The 21,598-nt window shown below is 29.0% G+C and overlaps 1 protein-coding gene across 2 annotated transcripts in view; it reads right to left on the bottom strand.

Annotated features, from left to right (window-relative positions):
* Nucleotides 1-21,598, bottom strand: part of LOC113510806 (uncharacterized) — a 111,054-nt gene that overhangs the window by 34,493 nt on the left and 54,963 nt on the right. Inside the window, exon 1 of one of the 2 annotated variants that reach the window (XM_031907251.2) lies at nt 10,624-10,791. The exons of the other annotated variant lie outside the window; for it this stretch is intronic. The gene's annotated coding sequence lies outside the window, so the exon portion shown is untranslated. Of the gene's footprint in view, nt 1-10,623; nt 10,792-21,598 lie in introns of those variants that run through there. 2 annotated transcript variants of the gene reach the window in all.

Raw genomic sequence — 21,598 nt, 5'->3', positions numbered from 1 at the left:
AAAAAAAAAAGAATTTTACGGAATTTAACAGCACACCTGTTACATATTGTTGCTCAAATTATCTTGTAAATATGTAATCGTAATGTATGCAGTAAATCATAAAACAAATAAATAAAATAATACCTACAGACGTGATATTTATGTCTTTTGTTTGACTAGATGGATCTTATTAGCTTGTATTATTTTTTAATTTTGCGGTCTCATTGATATTGGCTGGTGCATAACTTTATGATTGCAGAAGTTTCGGAGCATGCAATATAAATAACAGCAAGCAAGAAACAGTTTGGCATTGGGAGATCAAGGAGATAGTTTATATATTTCACTAATATACCGCAGCAAGTAGTCCACTCGACGCTAAGTTATAATCATTTATAATTTTATTTTATGGAATAAATGGGGATGAAATAAAATTATATTTATGAAATATAATTTTATTTCATCTCATGCATGCACTTTTCATTTCACTCTCTCAAGCGACTCCAATACTTTCTCCCGGTAAACACAAAAATTATGCTCGCACAATCTCTACTACTCCCAATACTTGACTATGCCGACGTCTGTTTTTTGGATGTGACTGAGGAGCTTCTAAACAAGCTGGAACGTTTACAAAACCTAGCTATTAGGTTCATCTTTGGTCTTCGTAAATACGATCACGTGTCTGCCTTTCGCAACCAGTTAAAGTGGCTCCCTATCCGACTTCGACGTGATATGCACATCCTTTCTTTCCTTTATAACATACTCAATAACCCCAATTCTCCATCGTACCTCCGCTCCCGGTTTAAATTATTACTACCACCAGTCCGTCCTAAACGCTCCTGTCAACTGCAGTCCAGGATGCTTGAACTTCCTGTGTGTAGGACACACTTTATGGGCAACTCTTTCTCGTATCGAGCTGTCCAGTTACGGAACAAACTCCCTTCCCACATACAAGAGAGTCCCTCTATTACCTCTTTCAAGAAGAGGTTGAAATCACATTTTCTTTCCCTTGAGTAATATTTTTTTTTTTTTTTTGTATTTTTCTAATTGAACTCTCAAATCTTAAAATCATTAAACGAAATTTCTAATGTAAGTAGTATATTAATTTATTTTAACATAAATTATATAAGTAGGTAGGTATTGTATATATTTATAGTGTATGTATTTATGTAATATTTTATTATATATTTTAATATTTTATTTAACTGTATATTTGTTTATGTATTAATAGTTGTAGCACTTCAGCTGCCCGCTAACGAAATGCTTTCTTACTGTACTGGGTTGACTGGAAGAGATCTCTGTCAGAGATAAGTCCACCCTTGCTTACAACATTTATAAATAGATTATTTTATATGTAACTTACAAGTGCAATAAAGAATATATATATATATATATATAGATTTCATATAATCAATATTGTTCCATATTGGTTATATGAAATCTACAAAGGAGATAATTTTGACGTTTACGCAATAAATAATAAAAATTGGTTCAGAATCAGTAAATATATTAAAGATATAGTAAATTTTATGTTTAGTTTGGATATTTTTGGCAAATGATAAAGTAAATTATATTACTTTCAATATCTGGTAGAAACTGTGACTTGGTGAAAAAAAAGCTAATTAAAAATAAGAAGAAGTGCTTATTATTTATCGATGTTGAACAATCAGCAACCTGATTTGGCTATGATAGTTGTAAATACTTACAAGTAATTTCGTTATTAATATATAATCATTCAAGAATACTCTAAGTTCGTGCTATTTACAGAATACACTTCTAATTATATTTGAACATATGTTGGAAAATACATGAAGTTTCACAATTTTACACTAATTATTGGACAACAATACTGATAATTAAGCTAGAACAAGTCTGGTGACACAAATGAACAATAATTAAATGCTCTCATAATTATTTGATACGTTATATTGTTCTCTCAATTATAATAATTGTAGTGTAGTGTAGTAACATAGAATATTGTGGAAGAAAATAATATACGTGTAATAAATAGATAAACATTATTTCTGAGCAATTACAAAAAAAATGTTTCCTCGGTTTTTGCTTTGTCCGTAGACTTTGATTATTTTTTTCAAGTAATTATTTAATTCTATTACAATCTTTTATTTTTGCAACAGAAACATACATATGTCACAAATTTATTTTAATATAATATCATAAATTAAATAATTTATCAATATTTTATATATAATATTTGAAGGTTGAGTTTTTTAGGGTAATGTATCAAAAATTTTACAACATTTTTATTATTAAAAATAAATGTAAATAAATGATCGATAAATGAAGCTAACTGGAACGTTCCGTATTGTAACAGAAAACGTTGACTATAATATACATTTACATAATTTTTGTTTTACTAATTTTGTTTTAGTTTTGTATTTTAAATTATGCTCTTAAGCATTATTTTGATAATTTTGGCATTGTGTTAATATACTTAATTTACCAGAGGGAGACTTTGTACAAAAGTCGATTGCTTGGGCACCTCTGTCCCATTCGTGTTTCAACCGTGAAGCAGTTGTGTTTGCATGACTGTGTTTCGGTTTGAAGGGTGGGATATGGCGTGAATTTACAGGGTACAGAGGAATAACACCTGAGTCCTCAGGAATGGCAACCCATGGGGGGTATCATGGGTGAAACAGTATAGTCTGCTATGTCCATGGTACTGCTCATGTCTATAGGCGACGGTTACCACTTTCCATCAGGTGGGCCATCAGCTTGTTTGTCATTCTAAGTTGCATAAAAAAAAAAAAAAAAAAAAAAAAAAAATACTCTTAGGAGTCCATTTTATCAATTTTTCCTTCACATTAATAGATTTAAGTTATGAATTTTAGTTATTTTTTTAGATTTTAAATACTATGCGGTCAAAAAGATTTACAGTACGACTATTATATTTAGAAAAGCCACATTTTTAGAAAAAGTAGACGAAGTCACAAAACCGAAATAAAGATAATTATTATATGTAAGCCTTTGCAACTACTTAGATATAATTTCTTCAATTTATCTATAAACACATTTTTTTTTTGTAATAAAACATATTTTATTTATCTCATACTATGAATGGTACAATATTTTCTGAAATTGTCCTACTACGTTTATATGTTTGGATGTTTATTATTTAGTCATGTTTACATGGTTAATTGGCTTGAAAGGAAGTTTGTACTTAAATGGACTATATCTTGGATTAACATAGGATTACTGCTAGTAACTTTAGTAAACCTATGTTAAGTTACAATTTTGCAACTTAGCTGTTTCAAACATTTCTACAAGATTACTCTAAAATAGAGTAGCTTTGTCTCTATATTAACAGAAGATAATCTTACAATATAGCCAATAACTTTAAAAGATAAACATCGCGTGAGACCTTAGAAGTTTGTTAATAAAACCCTTCCAACTTAAGGACGTAGTAGTCGAGTATTATTCATAAAGTGAGAGTTTCTGCTACCAGCCTGAGGCTTTTATTCACATAATAACGTTATTCAGTGTATTTAAAACACAAGTGTTCATTTCTGTAACGTAGACATGTTGTTATTTTATGTTATATTATTTAAATTAAAGAAAGTGATTGAAGAACTAGTTTAGCTAAACAAAATTTTTTTTCAAAGTAGAAAGAGTAAGCAATATAAAAAAAAATGAATTAAATGAACCAGCTGTTTATAAAGACACTTTTCTCTATCTTTTCTATAAATTTAAGTTGTCTTTCTCTAGTATTATATACCGATGAAAAAACACTGAGTTGACATGGGTATTTTTATTCTTCTCATATTTCTGCTACTGAGTATACATGCTTGCAAGACTGTATTTTAGTTTAAAGTTTGGAATATGTTAGTAAAATTATAACAGTAAAATATCTTACTTCTCAGGAATAGTAACGTATCAGAGGCGCTCGTGAGGTATTAAGTAAGTGTAATTTAAATTTATTTGCAATTTGGTTTTTTTTTCATAATAATGGTAATATTCAAATATTTTTTACATACTTAACAAGTTTTATTTAGTGACTAACAATTCAGTTTCATTTAAAAACATATAGTCTAAAATGTTTAAAATTATTATTATTCATTTAAAAAGGTATACACAACAGGTTACAATCAATAACATTATAAATATATTTATAGAAAGACAATAGTATAAACTAGATTGAGACCCATACAGGTTTACACACAGCATGGTTAAAGCAATTGGCAATGTTAACTTACAAACTATATATAAAGAGGATATGAATGTGTTAAATAACAATGAACAGGTCAATGCAAATAACAAAAATATATAAAAATATGAACATCTCAATGGGACTTGACGGCTGTTTATAAAATGCTTTGGAAAGCATTCAGAAGCGAGTTGAAGATATCAATTTGAGGACGTTTAACGGATATTTCATTAAAAGTATAAACTATATATAACTTAAAATTAAAATAGTAATACGTACTTTTAAACTGTTAAAAATAGAAACTTTGTAAGCTGAGAGATATCTGCTCAGTAGTTTTAACCGGACTAATAGTTGGTATTTGTTGATTGAAGTTTCCTAAGGATATATTTTGAAAAGGCCCCGAGGCTATCAGCTTTGAGAAACGGCTTGCAAGTTGCGATAGGACTGTTGCTTGAAGACCCTGCATTAATATAGTGGAACCATACACCTAGATAAATATCCCTTCTTCAGAAACTCGTAACAGGGGTTGTGGAAATACTTAGTGTGACCCAGAATTCGAAAGTAACTACCTATCTCACCAAATTTAATCACGATTGGATTTCAATGACATAAAAGAAGCCTACTGTTTAATGAACTTTGTGATGCGCTGTGGTTAAATATTATGAATTATGCGCCTAATACGTGTGATGTTTTTTTAACAGTTTTTTAATTTCCCACGTACTTGTTATTAATATTTTTTGGTAGGTATAAAACTTATTTAACTTTAAAAATATTGAAGTTCATGATAGAATTCTGTTTTTGTCTTTTCGTTTTGTGGAGTTTTTAAAACTTTTTAGTTCTTTTTGACAATAAGCGTCTTTATGATAAATAAGATGACAAGTTGTCAAAACTGAAAAATAGAATAAAAATTTCACATAACAGTTTATCATTTATCTTCTTTATCATTTATTTATTTTCTTATCATTTAATAAAAAGTCTAAAAGCATAGTAATAAAGGTAACCTTACCTAACGAAAAGTCTGGAATTATGTATATCAATAAATATAAGAAAATCTTGGTTTAGTAACGAAACTTTTTCACTTTACGTGATCACTTTGTACTTGTGGTTTCGAGTATTAACGGTAATTCCTTAAGTCTCTTGAGTAATGTTACTAAAGTTTAGTTAAATTACAAAAGTTTATTATGGAAATAATATGATATAGATTATTTTGTTTCGATAATATTATCAGACTGCGAAATTTTTGTAGCTTATAGCAAGTTATGGCTAAAGAACCACATCATTAAATGTATCTATTTTGGTGTGCGCGCATGGTTTAGTTCATATTTCTGAGGCGTACAAGATTGACTGTAAAAAGTCCATCATAAGCAATATAAATACAACTGGACATACTTGTCTAATATAGAAAAATATAGACTTCGAATTCTAAACAAAGATAACTATATTTCGATATTTTTTAAATATACTTTAGCAAATATTTAACATGTACCTAACAATTCATTAAAATTTAGATAATTTTTACAATTTTACTCTAGAAAGTAAACTTAACTTATAAGTCGTAAGTATAAATCTAAATTATGTACATAATTTACACCCATAACAAATTTAATTATCGAATTCTGCCTATTCATGATAAAGTAAAATATTGCCTCCTAAAAGAACAATCCTTTAAATAGGATATTCAAACAAAAATAATCCATGCGCTCCGCTGCGCAAAACATGTTAGTCACTACTCGAGCAAAAAACTACTATGGCGAGCGAACGAGCGCCTACCTCATACCGCGACTAGTAAATTCTCTACCTACCGACTTACGAAGCAATATCACTGTTAAAAACATAGCTTAAAGTAAAAGCTTATTTATTTACTGTCCAACCTTGCTAAAACAACAGAATATCAATGTAAATATTGACATTTGAGAACGACATGTAAAGTATCACACACAGACCCAAGAGGTTTAACTGGTACTAAAAAATGCATAGTTTTTTTTTATGTATTTGCATGCTAATTAAATAAAAAAATTCAAAAGCGATGTATAAATTTATTGCCATCGAGTCCTTTGTCAGTTTATTTTTCATCATCTTCATCATAATGAGGGTGATAAAAAACATTAACTTTGAAATACATTATTAAAATGAAATAATTCAGTCCAGTACTATATACTTAGCTCAAATTTTGGAGTGTCTAATCTAATATATATTTAGTCAAATAAATTTTCAAATTTGTTTTTGAAGTAAATGGGAGGTAGAAAGTAATTTGTTTTGCAGTAGGACGATTAAGTTTAAAAATAATAACAGTTAATTAAAAAAAATGTCGTAGAAGCATAGAAATAAGTTAATAATAAAATCTATCCTAGATATGTCGCAAATATTAACAAAATTTTATATCGAAAACATGCCCAACCATGCTTATTGTTGGATTTCACAGTTGTTATTACAGATAAACAAGTATCACAATGTAGTTTCGTCATTTTCTCGAATACAATTAATTTGGTCGCCTATTCTAAATTATTCGACTTTGGCAAGTTGCACATATTTTACTGAATTAGGTGTTATTTTGTGAAAATACATATCACTGGTCCGTTCGATCACTGTAATCCTATTTTATTTAATACCCCATTCTATATTGTAATTTATAATGAATACGTACGGATAATAAATGTGTTCCAAATTCAAAATAATAAAAAAATTTAAAAAAGGGAAAGTTCTCCATGTAGTAACTTAAAAAGGAACGAAATAATTGTTTACTAAAATTAATTATGTCGAAATATAATAAGTTTACACATTACTTAAAAAGAAAAAAAATGTAGTATAGAGATATAAGTAGGAGATATAATAAAAATTGCAGTAGATATATTGGTGATAGCATTATATGCCATTTATCTCAAAAATAGCTATTCCTTTACCTATTTCTGTGATGCATTACTCCAGTAAAGTATCTAAAGATAAGCTACTTATATTGTGGCTTTTGTTATAGAATATAATCTCTCAACAATGAGCATGGACATAAGATACCTAGTGAAGAAGAATATAATAAGAAAGGTATCACGTATTAATATAGTTACAAATGTAAAAAAGACCCAGAAAAGACGGATGAACTTTGTAAAATATAACATGACCAGAAAGGGAGTGATTAGTGAGATGACTACAAACAGATATGAACAGAAGAAGAAAAAGAGAGATATATTAATCCGATCCAAAATAGATATGGAAAGAGTGCAGGAAGCAGAAGAAGAAAAATCTACCGAAAGCCATAATAGCTTACGATTACTAATTTACCACTCATGGGAAGTTACCTTCCCATGAGTGGTGAATTAGTAATCGAAATTATTCATGTAACCATATACATCAAACTTGTATAGGTTATGTTTGATTTTCAGTCTTATGTGAAACTCGCGATATGTTTCGCACTGGTAGACGGATTTTTTTTAAATAATGTATAGCCTATATACCAGAGGGAGACTTTGTACAAAAGTCGATTGCTTGGGGTACCTCTGTCCCATTCGTGTTTTAACCGTGAAGCAGTTGTGTTTGCATGGTTGTATTTCGGTTTGAAGGGTGGGATATGGCGTAAATTTACTGGGTACAGTCATCGTACTGCTCATGTATATAGGCGACGGTTACCACTTTCCATCAGGTGGGCCGTCAGCTTGTTTGCCATTCTAAGTTGTATAAAAAAAAATAGCCTGTGTTACTTGCTGATAATGTAGCTTAGGGAATGAATTTTCCAAAAAACAAAACAAGAAATAACGTTCGGATCATTCCTCTTTATAATATTAGCATAAAAGTATATATATAAGCTTGTATACTATAAATGTATGTAGCGTGCTATATGCGCTACAGTATTCTGAGAATTATTATAATTTCTGAGTATTTCCGCTTATACATGACATTTACTAGTTACGTTTATGTGAGTTAACTTTCTATCAAGTCGTTTGAATTATGACTTTCAACTTTAATGAAATAGTCAAACGAATTTTTTTTATTATTAGAGTGGCAAACGAGCTGATAGTAGATGAGGACTCGATGGTAAGCGGTTACCGTCACCCATAAATACTTGCAATATGAGGGGAGTTGTTTTATACGTCATTAGCCTTTTAAATGTTTGTAAGCACGTCTTTTGAAAAATTCTACATTATAATTAGAACACTGAAGAAGGGAGCACATTCCATAACCCAGTTGCACGAGGTAGAAACAAGCAGGATACACCAATTTGTTAACTAATATCGTTGTGGCTAAGTATGCTTGACTAACCCATATTTCGTCGAACTTATTAGAACTAGATATTATTAGTGACAGTTTTTCAGTTGTAAAACTTGACTGCGATCCGGAGATTCTAATATCGAACCTCAGCTTAAAGCTCAAAATATTTAATATTTATTTTAGGATCATTTTATTTGATTGTTACTTGTTTCATGTTTAGCAGTACATATAAAGCCATTGTCAGCTAAGCAATGTGAGAGATATATTTAAAAAAGGTTTTTTTTCTTTACATCAGTGGGCATCATCCATATACAAGTAGAAGTATATAGAAGCTTTTTTTTGGTATAAATAAAAAATGTCCTGACAATTATCATTTATCAAGGTTTATCAGACAGGGGCGATGAGACTTAAATATTATTTTAAATAAAACCGTCAAAAGAAATCCACACACACGAAACAATGTCAAAAATGTATATATCAAACAATATATGTATAAAAAAGTATATTAAAATACAATAATAAAAAGAGATTGGCTGACCAAGTTATTAGCAAAAGAGGTTTTCAAGCAAACGGTATTAATAGTAAACGGGCAATTCATGCATACTTGCAACAACAGAAGAATCGCTCAAGCGTTGTCGACCCTTATCATATGAAAATCTTAAGTTATATTAATATCAGTGTTATAATAATATCTCACTCTTCAAACTGAAACATAGTAAGCAAGCTACTTGTTGGAGGTATTAATAAAGGAGATAGGGTTACCCATGCAGATGACTTTATACAAAGGCTCCCTAAGGTAGCTTGAGAAAGATTTACTCCAGCAGTTTGTGAACTGCTTAAGTAATTTATTAAAATTTTTATTGGAATAACATTACATAAATAAATACAAATAAAGTATACAGTGTTACTCGTACATAATTTTTTATTTTTCTAAATTTATATTTTTTTCTCTTTAATAGAAAGTTTCTAATATTTTCAGGTTATGATGATTGCGTGTTATACGATGAGCTATATGCTCGTTTACATTGACAATGGTGTTTTAAGGAAAATAACATTTACTTCATATACAGAAACATACAATTGTATAAATACAGCGTCTGATAAATTGTCTTGTTCAACAATGTTTTTGTAGATAAAAGCTATTTACTTTTATTTACTTTGACGTAAATTGAATCGGAAAAAGTAAAACTATGTTATTGTATTATATATAAAAATATTATTTTGAAAAGAAATACGAACCATGATTCACAGCTTAAAAAAACTGGCATTTGGCATATTATTATTTATTACTAGCTGATTCTGAGAGATGTATGTGTTTAATGTTTAAAAGTAATATATTTTCCAAGAAGAAGATATAATTTCGAAGAAAATAATTATATAATTAAGGAAAATACCATCATCTGCACTGTGGCTTGGCAGTAAATTAATAACTTATTTTAGATAATTATCCGATGCTAAAGTAATTTGTTTCATCTGAGGTGAATAACAAAATATACTAAATATTATTTTAGTAGAGTAGAGCGTAGGCTTTTATTGAAAATTAATCTCGAAAAGATTTATTAAAAAACTATAATAAGTAGTAAAAAATTAAATTAATTTTTTGGACTCTTAACAAAAATATTAAGATAAATGATATTCTAAAAAAAACCGGTATAAAACACGATGCATATAAAATATTGCACGTGAAAATAGGCCATTTATTATTTGAATCTGAGTAACCGTAATTATAAATCAAAGATATTTATATTTTCGAATCATAAATACGGTATTATTTTATAAAAATATTGCAATGACGTAATTTTTTTTTTCATTCATATTTTATAAGTATGAGTAAAATCCAATGTAGAAGGATTTGTCAGTTATAAAAAATACATAAATGGAACCAAATGTGATGGAAAATATTTTGGGTTCACTTTAATTGAGGTTTCATACGTCCTCCGTCGGCAAAAAGATGATAAATCGAGGACACTTTTATTTTTTAATAATGGGTAATGGATGTATCTAAATAAAATATTGATTTGAAAAATACGCACAATATTGATTTATAATTGACGCCCACAATTATTATTTACCGAATTTACGGAAATTTTCTACCTATTATATATTATTACTTCTATTATATTTTTAATTTTAACCAGTTGTTTTCTTCAGTATATTTACATTAAAAAAAGACATGATTAATATATAAGACACAATAATTTTGAGTGCACATTTTTTTTAAATAAAGGTATAAATATATATTTAAGTCAAAATCTGTTTCAAAAATATCTAATTAAGTTTATACTTACATTTTAAGTTCATAACTCAAAAGCAGCAATGCTAGGCATTCATAAATAAACAGGTGCACTAAGATTAACATACACTGCACTCCACACGTCAAACGTTCTATATCGAACTAAAGTCTATACTAGGGGTGGCTTCGATTGCCGCGGTACGATGCTACCTCCACGAGAGGCTGCGTGGTACTGAATTGGTACTGGCTAGAAATGGGAGCGAGTGGGAGCGAACTGACATCAGGGTAGGTTCCATCTGTTTACACTGCTGTTTAATTGTCATTATTGAGTTTGAAATTAAATGTAATGAATTAATAACAAAAAACAATTGTTTCATATACAAATTATTGCGTTTTAATAAGCAGATGTATCGAAATAAAAAAAAAAATCCTACACAATCAATGTACAATAGTTTAGCTATATATATATATATATATATATACATGTGAAAGTTTTAACATAGTTGAAGTGAGCAAAACCACCGGTTATAACTAGTATTGATATAATTTACTATGGATGTCACAGTATTTTATGTGATGTCTATGGTGCAGTTTATGTCTGTTGGCAATGATTACCATTATTCAATAGGTGGGCCGTCGGTTTATTTTTCATTTTCATTGGTACCAACTAATATTTTTAGTCGTTTTCAGTGTACACACACCGAATTGTATGTAGACAGCATTGTAGCGTCAACGGAAAGATCATTTGAATACGAAAAATAAACGGAATATTCTTAAATATTGTAATTATAAGACGATATTCATTTTATAATAATTTTATTTCTGAATATCAAGTATACTTATAAAGAATTGAAATGATTATTTTTTTTACTACAGAATTGGATTCTATAATTTATATTTTCGTTAATTTTTATAAATTACAAAGACTTTTGGGTTTGGTAATCAAGTATTTATTATGAAACTTCATCATTTTGATCATGTGTTTATCCGTCCATTTGTCTGATATTTTTCAATCAAAAAAAAAAAATCTTAGATGAATATATTGACGATTCTCTTAAAGTATAACATCAAATGTTTGGATGAAGTTTTTTCTCGATTTATTGAAATATAGAAAACGTGACGTTATTGAAGGAACTTTGAATTCATGCACTTTTTTTTTTTATTTACCACCTTTATGAGATACAAGCCCCCATAGTTGCAATAATCCCCTTCTCCTTCCTTTTTATGATCTTTGTTTTAGTATGGATGTAAAAAATTCGTGTAGTGATAGAGCAAATGTACAATATGCCTCTGGATATCATAAAAGACGATTGTACTTGTTATGAAACCCTATTCGCACGTAGCTGGTACCCGCTTGGCGACTTTTTGTTATAAGTAGATATAGTAAAGCCATATCCATAAATTATTTCATTATATTTGATAATTATTGAGTCAAAGAAATATAATGAAGAGAAATTAAAAAAATAATTGACTTTGATCAAACCTCAACATCATTATGACGAGAGATAATTATATTGAGTACAGACTACTAAATATATTTTATGTTATTACTACAAATTATAATATATTTTTGTCTACTACTTCGTTCTCGTTGATTTCAGAAGCAGGAAAATCAATAAAATAAATCACTTGTATATGTCGTATATGCCTTCAGGAATATAATTGTGAAAACCGCATTTAATTTGGTGTAGTACTTTTAAAATATTTTTTTAGGAACCTCTAGAAAATGATTAGAACTCTTAAAGCATATTTTTTTAAGTTCGTAATAGTTTTATTCTATTTTTTATAAGAAAAAATAAATTACCAAATTTTTTAGAAAGCCGGAATTAAGTAATAATTTTCAATTGATCATAATTGACGATAGGAACTATAATATGTACATTTTTTGTTCATTACGTTTCCAAGTGCTTAAATTTTATTATAATTATAAAGTCCAAGTGCAGAAAGGAGATCGCATATTCTTGTACTTACGTATGTATGTACCTATGTATAAAGTACTTAATAGAGATTTTATTAAATTTTATTTGACTTTATACTGTACGGTACATCTAATTAGAACTAGTTATAATAATGTATGGATATCTGTGATGATGCGAACATTGCTGACTTGAAATTCTTTTCCTAAGTAGCTCAGGCAACTTAAAACAATGCTACAAAGTAACGTACTCGTAATTTGGCTGCGATCTTTTGTAAAGCGGAGGTATCCCGAAAGTCGACAACAAAAGTTTTCGAGCGTAAAATCTTGTTATGCACCACCTTCCTTGAAAACAAAATTAAAAGAGAATATATGTGTTTACACACAAAGAGAAAGAGTTTACGTAAGAAAAGAGAGTTTAGATAAATGTGTCAGTATATTTATCTTCAATTTTGTTTTGTATTTTTTTTTGTATTAAAAGAAAAATACTGCTGGTTGGTATTAATTTAATTTTTACTTTCATCTTACTTTTCTACTACTAATACTCGGCCTTGTGGTGTCACGAGTTTCTAGGTCGCTTGCGTTATACACGAAGGTCTCTAACGTGGCTCAACAGACGATGACTTTACCTATCCTTCAAAACATGAAGCAAGTGACAATTCATTTAAAAACATCCGAATTTGTAGTAAAAAAAATGGCATTTTATGTTAGGAATCATCTCTTTTGCTTTACACGTATTAAATATTATTAATGTAAAAGGTTTTATTAAAATATAATTATAATATGTGTACTATAAAAATAGAATGTTAAAAACCACAATTCTATTTTTTAGTAGTAGTTGTATTTATTTAAACACGTCACCATAAAGCATTTCAGTTATTGTATTCTCATTGTGACTAGAGGAACAATAAAACATTCGTATACGTAAACAGTATAACATTGGAATTAACTAAAAAAAGAGTGTTAAAAATATATATAATTTAAAATATGGGAAAGAATAATACAAAAGTACAAATATGTACATAAAAGGGTCACTAGCAGCAATACTTATAAAACGAAAATTACACCAATATATGAATTTTAACTTTAGATCTAAAAACTCCGCTATTTCCATCATCTATCCTAATGGCAAAAAAAATAATATCTAGAAAAAGAAAATTACAAAAGTAAACTGATACAAGATATTGCAGATATTTTAAGAGTTGTTGCCATAAAATAATTAATGAATGAATTTTTTTAGAGTTGCAAGAAGTGCTTAGTATTAATAATATGTAATACCTTTGTTTTATATACTAGATTTTCACGGTTACGGATTAGCGTACTTAAATAAATAACTGTTACAATATCCCTTTAATATATACGAGTACTGTAAAATACACAATAATTTTTATTATGCAACCGAAATAGGCAATTATAAACACTGAAATAAGATTGTAACTAAAAACAATAAAAATATAATCTTATACAAATAGATTAGAAACCAGTAAATTATTTATATCTTGTTTTATAAACATAGATTCATTCCAATAAAATTGTTGTTTCTTATAAAATAATTCCTATATTAGAGGTATTATTAGCTATTATTCTGTATGTATTATTCCATTAGGTATTAGCAATTCTGGGTAGTAGTCATCAATAAGGAACAGTATCTGATAATTAAGTACGCCTCAAAAGTACGTGGGTAGTAGAGAGTTTTAGTCTAAGCCTATTAATTTAAACACATCCAGTTGCGCATTTTGCGGTTGAGTGTTATTGCCGTGGAAAATTATAATTGGAGTGGAGCAGATAACTTCTCGGTTAGTTGACAATGAGCTTATCCATCATTATTTGAAATGCTATATTTAACTATCAGTTTTAATGCAATAAATGTATTTTCTGCACGGTACTTACTGTATTTATTTCAGTGTTATTTTCATGCTCTACCAATCCAGTGATCGTATTTTACGCTTGACAAATAAAACTTATTTTTTCATAAATTTGCAGCTGCTTGTTTGCATTTATTTTCTTCGGTATTGTGTTTTACATATATCTACTATTCAGTTAAATATAAATTAATGATAACAACGTATATATATATATATATATATATATATATATATATATATATATATATATATATATATATATATATATATATATATATATATATATATATATATATAAGTAGGAGTAGTAAAGTAGAAATGTAGTTTACTTACTAAGGTAAATTATAATAGTATTTAATCTAAACAACAGTATTTGCCAACTGCCAATTAAAGGAGGGTAAGAGCTTAGATGCAAAGGGTAGCCTAGAAGGCTTTAAAATTGTTCGTATTTAATAAAATTGAATAAAATTGCCCCGTTTAATTTTATACAGTTGGATATAATTAAACGGGATAATTTCTCAAATTTGGACTAATTTTCTGAAATCGAAACTTCACTCGATCGAGTTTCGATCTGGGGTGGACGTAATCTTGTACACTTCAACCAAGTCTGTGCTTTCACCGCAAAAAGACTCCGTTCGTCGTATCTCCTCACTTTTAGGGTACTTCCCTCGATAATAGGTCGAGTCTGGGTATTCTTGGCATCAATATATCTAGCGACGCCAGTTTTGCAGTCATCTGGAGGAAAAAGCTAAGATAGCTTCCAAAAAGTTGGGAGTGCTCAATAGGGTGAGACGGTATTTCACGCCGGAAGACCGCCTGAAACTGTATAAAGTTCAAGTCAGGCCACATAGGGAATCTTTATTTATTTACACCTTATTGCACTAAGTAAAAAGAGAAATAAAAAATACAGTAAATATTAATGAGAAGTGATACAAAGGGCGGCCTTATCGCTAAGCAATCTCTTCCAGACAACCTTTGGGTATAGGACATTGAGAAAAAGACAAAGTGTAGGTGGCGCACTATTATATAAATATTATCATATACAAATATATATACATACATACATACACATACATATATAATATATACACAATTAAATATATACATAACATACACATACTTAACAGCACACATACAACAGACAAAAAAAAGATGAAGGAAAACGAAGAGAGAATACAGGAAAATAGTACTAAAGTGAGAGAAAGTAGGATTTAACAGAAGTTTTGAGTAGTTTGAGTGAGCTAGTAAGAGTTTGAGCGCACTGAATAGAGGCAGGTAGTGAGTTCCATAGGCGAACTGCCTGAACAGTAAAGGATTTAGAATAAAAGGAAGAAGAATGAGTGGGAAATTTGAGTCGGAGGTTATTGACACTGCGTAAAGTATGATCATTAGCCTCACTGAGAAACTCTGTACCTCCCTACCTACCCAGTGCATTATGCATCTTCAATACCCCTGTCTTTTCAGGAGGAGGAACTATAGATAGTTGGAAGGTCTTCTACTGGTCTAATATTAAATTAACATAACTTTCTAGTTTCATGAAATATGAGTATAATTCATTAAGTATTTTTAATCCTTAAAGATTTATCAATCATCTTCATTATTTAACTCCTGTCATATACCAATTAAAGAACCTCTTGGTTATTACACACACAACGGGTCCTACATTATTAGACGATCACACATTTTTAATTTGGCCAAATGATCGAGTGTTTACTATTATGATCTAATTATATGTACGTGTTTAGGGTTTAAAAGGGTTGATGGCCTATATTTCTTTCAAAAAATTTTTGTAGTGGGGGGGGACCATTACAACCATCTGGACGAGTGGCGGTCCTCCACCGTGTGTTTTTCAAGGCACTTTCTTCCATGCACAACCACTCCAGCAGCAGTATTTCCGAACCGATACAACAACATAATCTTCAAGAAAAGAGCATATTCCTTTTTAAAAGGTCGGCAGCACAGCTGCAATCCTGTTGGTATTGTGGGTGATCATGGGCGGCGGTAGTCATTTATCATCAGGTGAGCCACATGCACGTTTGTCTCCTGCGCTGTAAAAAAAACTATTGTACTAAAACTTGTATTATACAAATTAGTATAGCCTGTGTCAATAGAATTTAATGAAAAGACAGCCAAGATTTGTTAAAGTTATTATAGAAATATTCTCTAAATGAAATTAGTAACGAACCATTCAGTTAATTAATTGATTTTTGATTTGAACTGATATTGGACAACAGCAGACTGTCTTACAGTTGGGTTAATTATTTAGTTGTTTACTTCTGATGCCGATTTTATAATAGAAACTCTTCTTAGTTTGTCTCTTTTTTGTATATATATATATGCTTTTTGTGCGTGAAATAACGGCACTTGATATTTATTAGGCAGGGTTCTGTTATTGTTAATGTTTACTAATAGAATCCAAAAATCTAAGTACGGTTATGCACCCTTTGGATGATTGACCATATAGTGTCTTATCAACTTGAGCGGTTTCATGTATTTAAACATACGTAACGACATTAAGTCCTATAGTTATTACAACTAGCGAAAGCTTCATTTTGGTGCAAATTGCATATGGCACCTGTAAAACTTCTGCAAAAAGCATTTTAATAATAGTGAAAATTGTATCAAAGTTCGTTGTATGGTTTAAAAGTAAGCAGAGTATCGGTAAGACATTAATAGTTAGATTACGTAAGGGTTGCGGTTGGTGTTAAAGTTAAATAATAAATATTTTTCCCGTTACATTTTATAATTGAGTTACAATTATTATAGAAATATAGGTGTTAATGTTCATGTTATGTAACGAACATGGCACTGGCATTTTTGGGTCAAACGCATTGATGTGATTCGTATGTGTTTGACATCAGTGGTCGGTGTTCACTTCGTATTACACTCAACATGAATAACGACTTTGTTTTATACTATCAAAAGAAACTGTACATAATATAAATATCGAGTAGATATAAATTCTCAGTACTGAGTGACCTCTATTAGCACCCACAAAGTAGATAGTAGTTACATTTAACAGTTGACATTTCCAATTAAAAATTATTATATAGTAGAAGAAACATGAAAATAAGCAAATTACATGAAAAACTTGAGTTAATTAAAAAAGTTGTAATTTTATAAATTCTTAGTAGTAGCACAATGGATAAATAATACAGTAAACTATATAGACTGTGGTAGTTATAGTTTAATAGTGATTATCTAAGAATATTTCATGATTATATTATAACAATTGTCAGGAGGTTTAATTCAACTTAATTCATCTATATCTTTTGTAATTTTTTTACATGATCACTTTGATGGTTCTGAATAGATTTCAGTTATTTCATTAATTTCAAAATTATCTTTGCAATTTATATGTGTGGAGTAATCTATCCTGTGTTAATTCAATAGGAATTATTTTTAAGATAATTTGAATTATAGTTTTTAATGAGTAAAATAGCTTTTTTCTCATCAATATTTATACAATACCTAGTTCTAAATTAGAATACATTCAACTTAATGAAATACTTATTAAAAATTAACTATTATACGGTATATAAAGGGTCCTTTGTGTAACTTAACATATAACGGATATAATTTGCCCGTGTAAAAAGTATATCCTAAAATCCATTCGGTCGTCTAAGCGTAATTGAGTAACAAATATTTAAACATTCTTACATCTTTATAAACTTTCACATTTACGATATTAGTAGAATGTGGATTACTTGAATTGTTTTTTATATTGATCATTATTATTTTGTGGAACAGAACGTTATTGTTTCTTTTTCTATAGTTGCAATAAATATAGCGAAAATTCTATTACGAGCCGTTCCTTCTAATATACGTTCTATATTATTCAACTGGGTGAAAAAAAGAAAACTATCCGCTCCTTTTCACCAGACATATTGTTTTCCCTTGTTTTACAGGGCACCGTCAATGTTATTTGCGTGAATTGCTGCTTATGGTGGTTCGTTGTATGGAGACAAACGGTAATAGCTTTTTTATTGTCAGTTAACTTTTAGGTCATATAATTTATTATTGAAAAGTATAAGTGATATATAATGAATAAAAATAATATAATGTAAATATAAATAATAATAAATATAATATAATGAATAAAATAAAATAATATGTTATATATTTGAATAAAACGATATTATATGAATATTTTTTTATATAATTAATATATTTGTGTAATAAATATACGAAGCGACTATTTATCAGTAGGCAATAAATAAGTTTACAAATTACCTAGGGAACAATGAGAACAAAAATAATTACACAATTTATTCTTATGAAGAATTCTTATTTTTACGAAGGTTATAAGTAATTTTCGTTATATAATATTACTTGAAGCAGTTTTAATGAAGTTAAAAATATTGTAAGACGACGTACTATATTAGTAAATGTAGATCAAATTTTATTACTTAATATTGGAAACCTGACAATAAGTATAATTATTTTAATAATAATCATAAAAATTTTCCGTTAATAAAGTCGTGAGGCTGTAAAATAAGCACTCTTCTGAGGTTTTCCTTAGTGACTACGTATGGGTATTTCTTTCTTCAAAAAGGGTGCATTAAGGTTCCTTCAGGGTTGGCAACACTCACGTGACACCCATAGTATTGCAGGCATCCGTAGGCTACTGTGACCGGTTGGCATAAGTTGGGTTGTATGCTTGCCTTCCGTCTTCGTGGTATAAAAAAAAACAGTTACACAAAAAAAAAAAACAACGAAAATCGTTTATAAAGAATTTATTTATTAGTACATTGCTATATCGGTATATTTTAATAAACTCTTCATGTAAAAAACGAGAACTTTAGTCATAGTTAAACTAATAAGACCAATATAGGAAAGAGTAGCTGTAGAATAAAGCTGAATCCTGAGGCTTAGCCTGCGTGAATTAGTATATAAAGTATTCTATGTGCTAATTTAGGATATAACTTGCCCGTGTACTAAATTTTATTTAAATCCGTTCAATATTATATTTTTGTGTGGATGAGTAACAAACATCCATCCATCCATCTTCACAAATTTTCTCATTTATAATATTATTGGTACCGGTATATGACCAAGTAAACTATATCAAATTAATTCCAATCAAAATCCACGCGAATCTATACGCAATAACCGTTACGAAATAAGGAATATATAGAATAATACACTTAAAAAGTAGTACAATTAAATTAAGATCTTACTCCTTTTTGAAGTAGGCGGAAAACAAAAAAGAACGAGATTGAGTGCTGAAACAGAGTTCGAAGTGTGGGTACGAGTACTCTACATAAACTAAAATAAAACATCAGTGCTTGGACAGAACCACACTGAAGTTTCGTCTGTACGAGTATACATTTTCAAACTTTTATTCTCGAGCTCATATTTCATGTTGCGGCAGCATTACTGTCCTCGTTTTACTCTGCTTGCTTATGTTTCTACGCTGTAAATTCTATTTTAGATAGTAGATTATGAAATACGCATAGCGATATAATCGGTTTTAAAGAATAGAGAAGAGTATCTCAATTTGATCGTATTTGTGTATGAGACGGATATCTGGTATCTATATAAATTCTGCGCCAATTTTTATGATTCTTTTTTACGATCAATAGGGTTTACTCTTGAGATGATAGTACTAAATTTGCTTTCATTGAAGTTGGTTTTTTTGTGAAATAAAATTTTAAGTCCTTAAAATATTTATTTATTTCTGTTTTTATGGATTTCAGAGCAGTGTTATTGCGTTTGTAAAAAGCATAATATCATTTACTAATATATTATGTAATTAGAATTACGTTACCAAAAATAGTTACAAATACTTAAATAATATAGTAGCTATTTTAGTAGTATAATATGTTCTAATGTAATGTATATATTATAATATATTTATTTGTTTATTTATTTTACATAAATAATCATGTACATTGCTGTTTTAAAGGAGTTTTCGCCCGTGAACGCTCAGGCTGTGGAATGAGCTTCCTGTCCAGGTTTTCCGTAGAGACTACAATAGAGAGTTTTTCAAAAAGATTATATTAAGGTTTCTTTAGGGTTAGGGTAGGGATTATAGTGACTGTTTTCCATCAGGCTATGTGTTTTTTGCAACCATCATGATATAAGTGAAAAAAAGACTTTTTCCTTCTTATATTACAATTATTACAAGATTGTTTATATAAACTAAAAAGGAATAATTAATTCTAAAGTGTATACGAAAAATAAGACAATTCAATATATTATTTAAATTAATAATGTAAAAATTGAAACGTGTATCCACTAATAACGATTTATTAAGATCAATACAGAAACAAAATGTTATGATTTTATTCGAGTTTAGTTGATACTGCGTGATTTCGTTGTTGAACAAAACAGAATGTAACAATCCTTAATAAATAATAATACTTATTCTATTTATTATGATTATTAGGATTTTCTCTTTACAAACAAAACTGGCCGATGAACTTCCTAATGATACTGTCGAGGAAAAAGGTTCTCAAATGACGACCCCCTACTATTATAATCTATTTTTATACTTGGCATATTTGGTAAACAATCTTAGCATGACGTCTTTTTATAGTAATGAAAGTGCTTAAAATATGAGTATAACTAAAATAAAAGGTTTTTATACTGTCTGTTTCATATTTAAACGTAATAAAAAGTTGTGCTAGAATTGTTTACAAATAAGTTACCTATAAAACAGATTAGGTATTAATGGTTATGATAACCTAGAATAGTTTCTTTAATAAGAAACTATTCAGAACTAAACTAAACTTTACAGAAAAAAGGTTCAGTAGCAAGTGACGCATTTCTGAAAAGATGATAAGCTACAACATACGGTTGAAGGTAATGAACTTTTTCTATCCTAGTGCCATGTTATAAATTTGTGAATATTTAAAGACATTTGATTATTTGTTATATCCAATGATGCTTAAATAACTGAAAACCGCTAAAAAATTTAATAAAATTGGGCATATCAATATCTGTGTCTCATTTCGAGAGACACAATTAGTTTAGTATATATGCAATCAAATACAAAATATCGATAGTATAATGTCCTTTTTAAAGAAAGTCTAATGATGACAATGACAAGAAAAAAAGATAATAAACCTATATTTCACTATCTTGCTGCCCTTATTCCAATTATTTGGAGTCGGTGTAACATGTTTCCTTTCATATTACATAAGGTTTTGTTTTTTGATTCCACAACCGGCTGTTTGCCTGTTGTCAATTCTCTTGTAACTATTCTGTTTCATTTTTATTTTTTGACACTGCGATTATAAATTTTC

The sequence above is a fragment of the Galleria mellonella genome, unplaced genomic scaffold (genome assembly GCF_026898425.1).
Source record: "Galleria mellonella isolate WM207_F2 unplaced genomic scaffold, CSIRO_AGI_GalMel_v1 utg32, whole genome shotgun sequence".
Lineage (NCBI taxonomy): Eukaryota > Metazoa > Arthropoda > Insecta > Lepidoptera > Pyralidae > Galleria > Galleria mellonella.
Note: the sequence above shows the minus strand (reverse complement) of the source record. Positions and strands in the feature narration are given on the sequence as shown.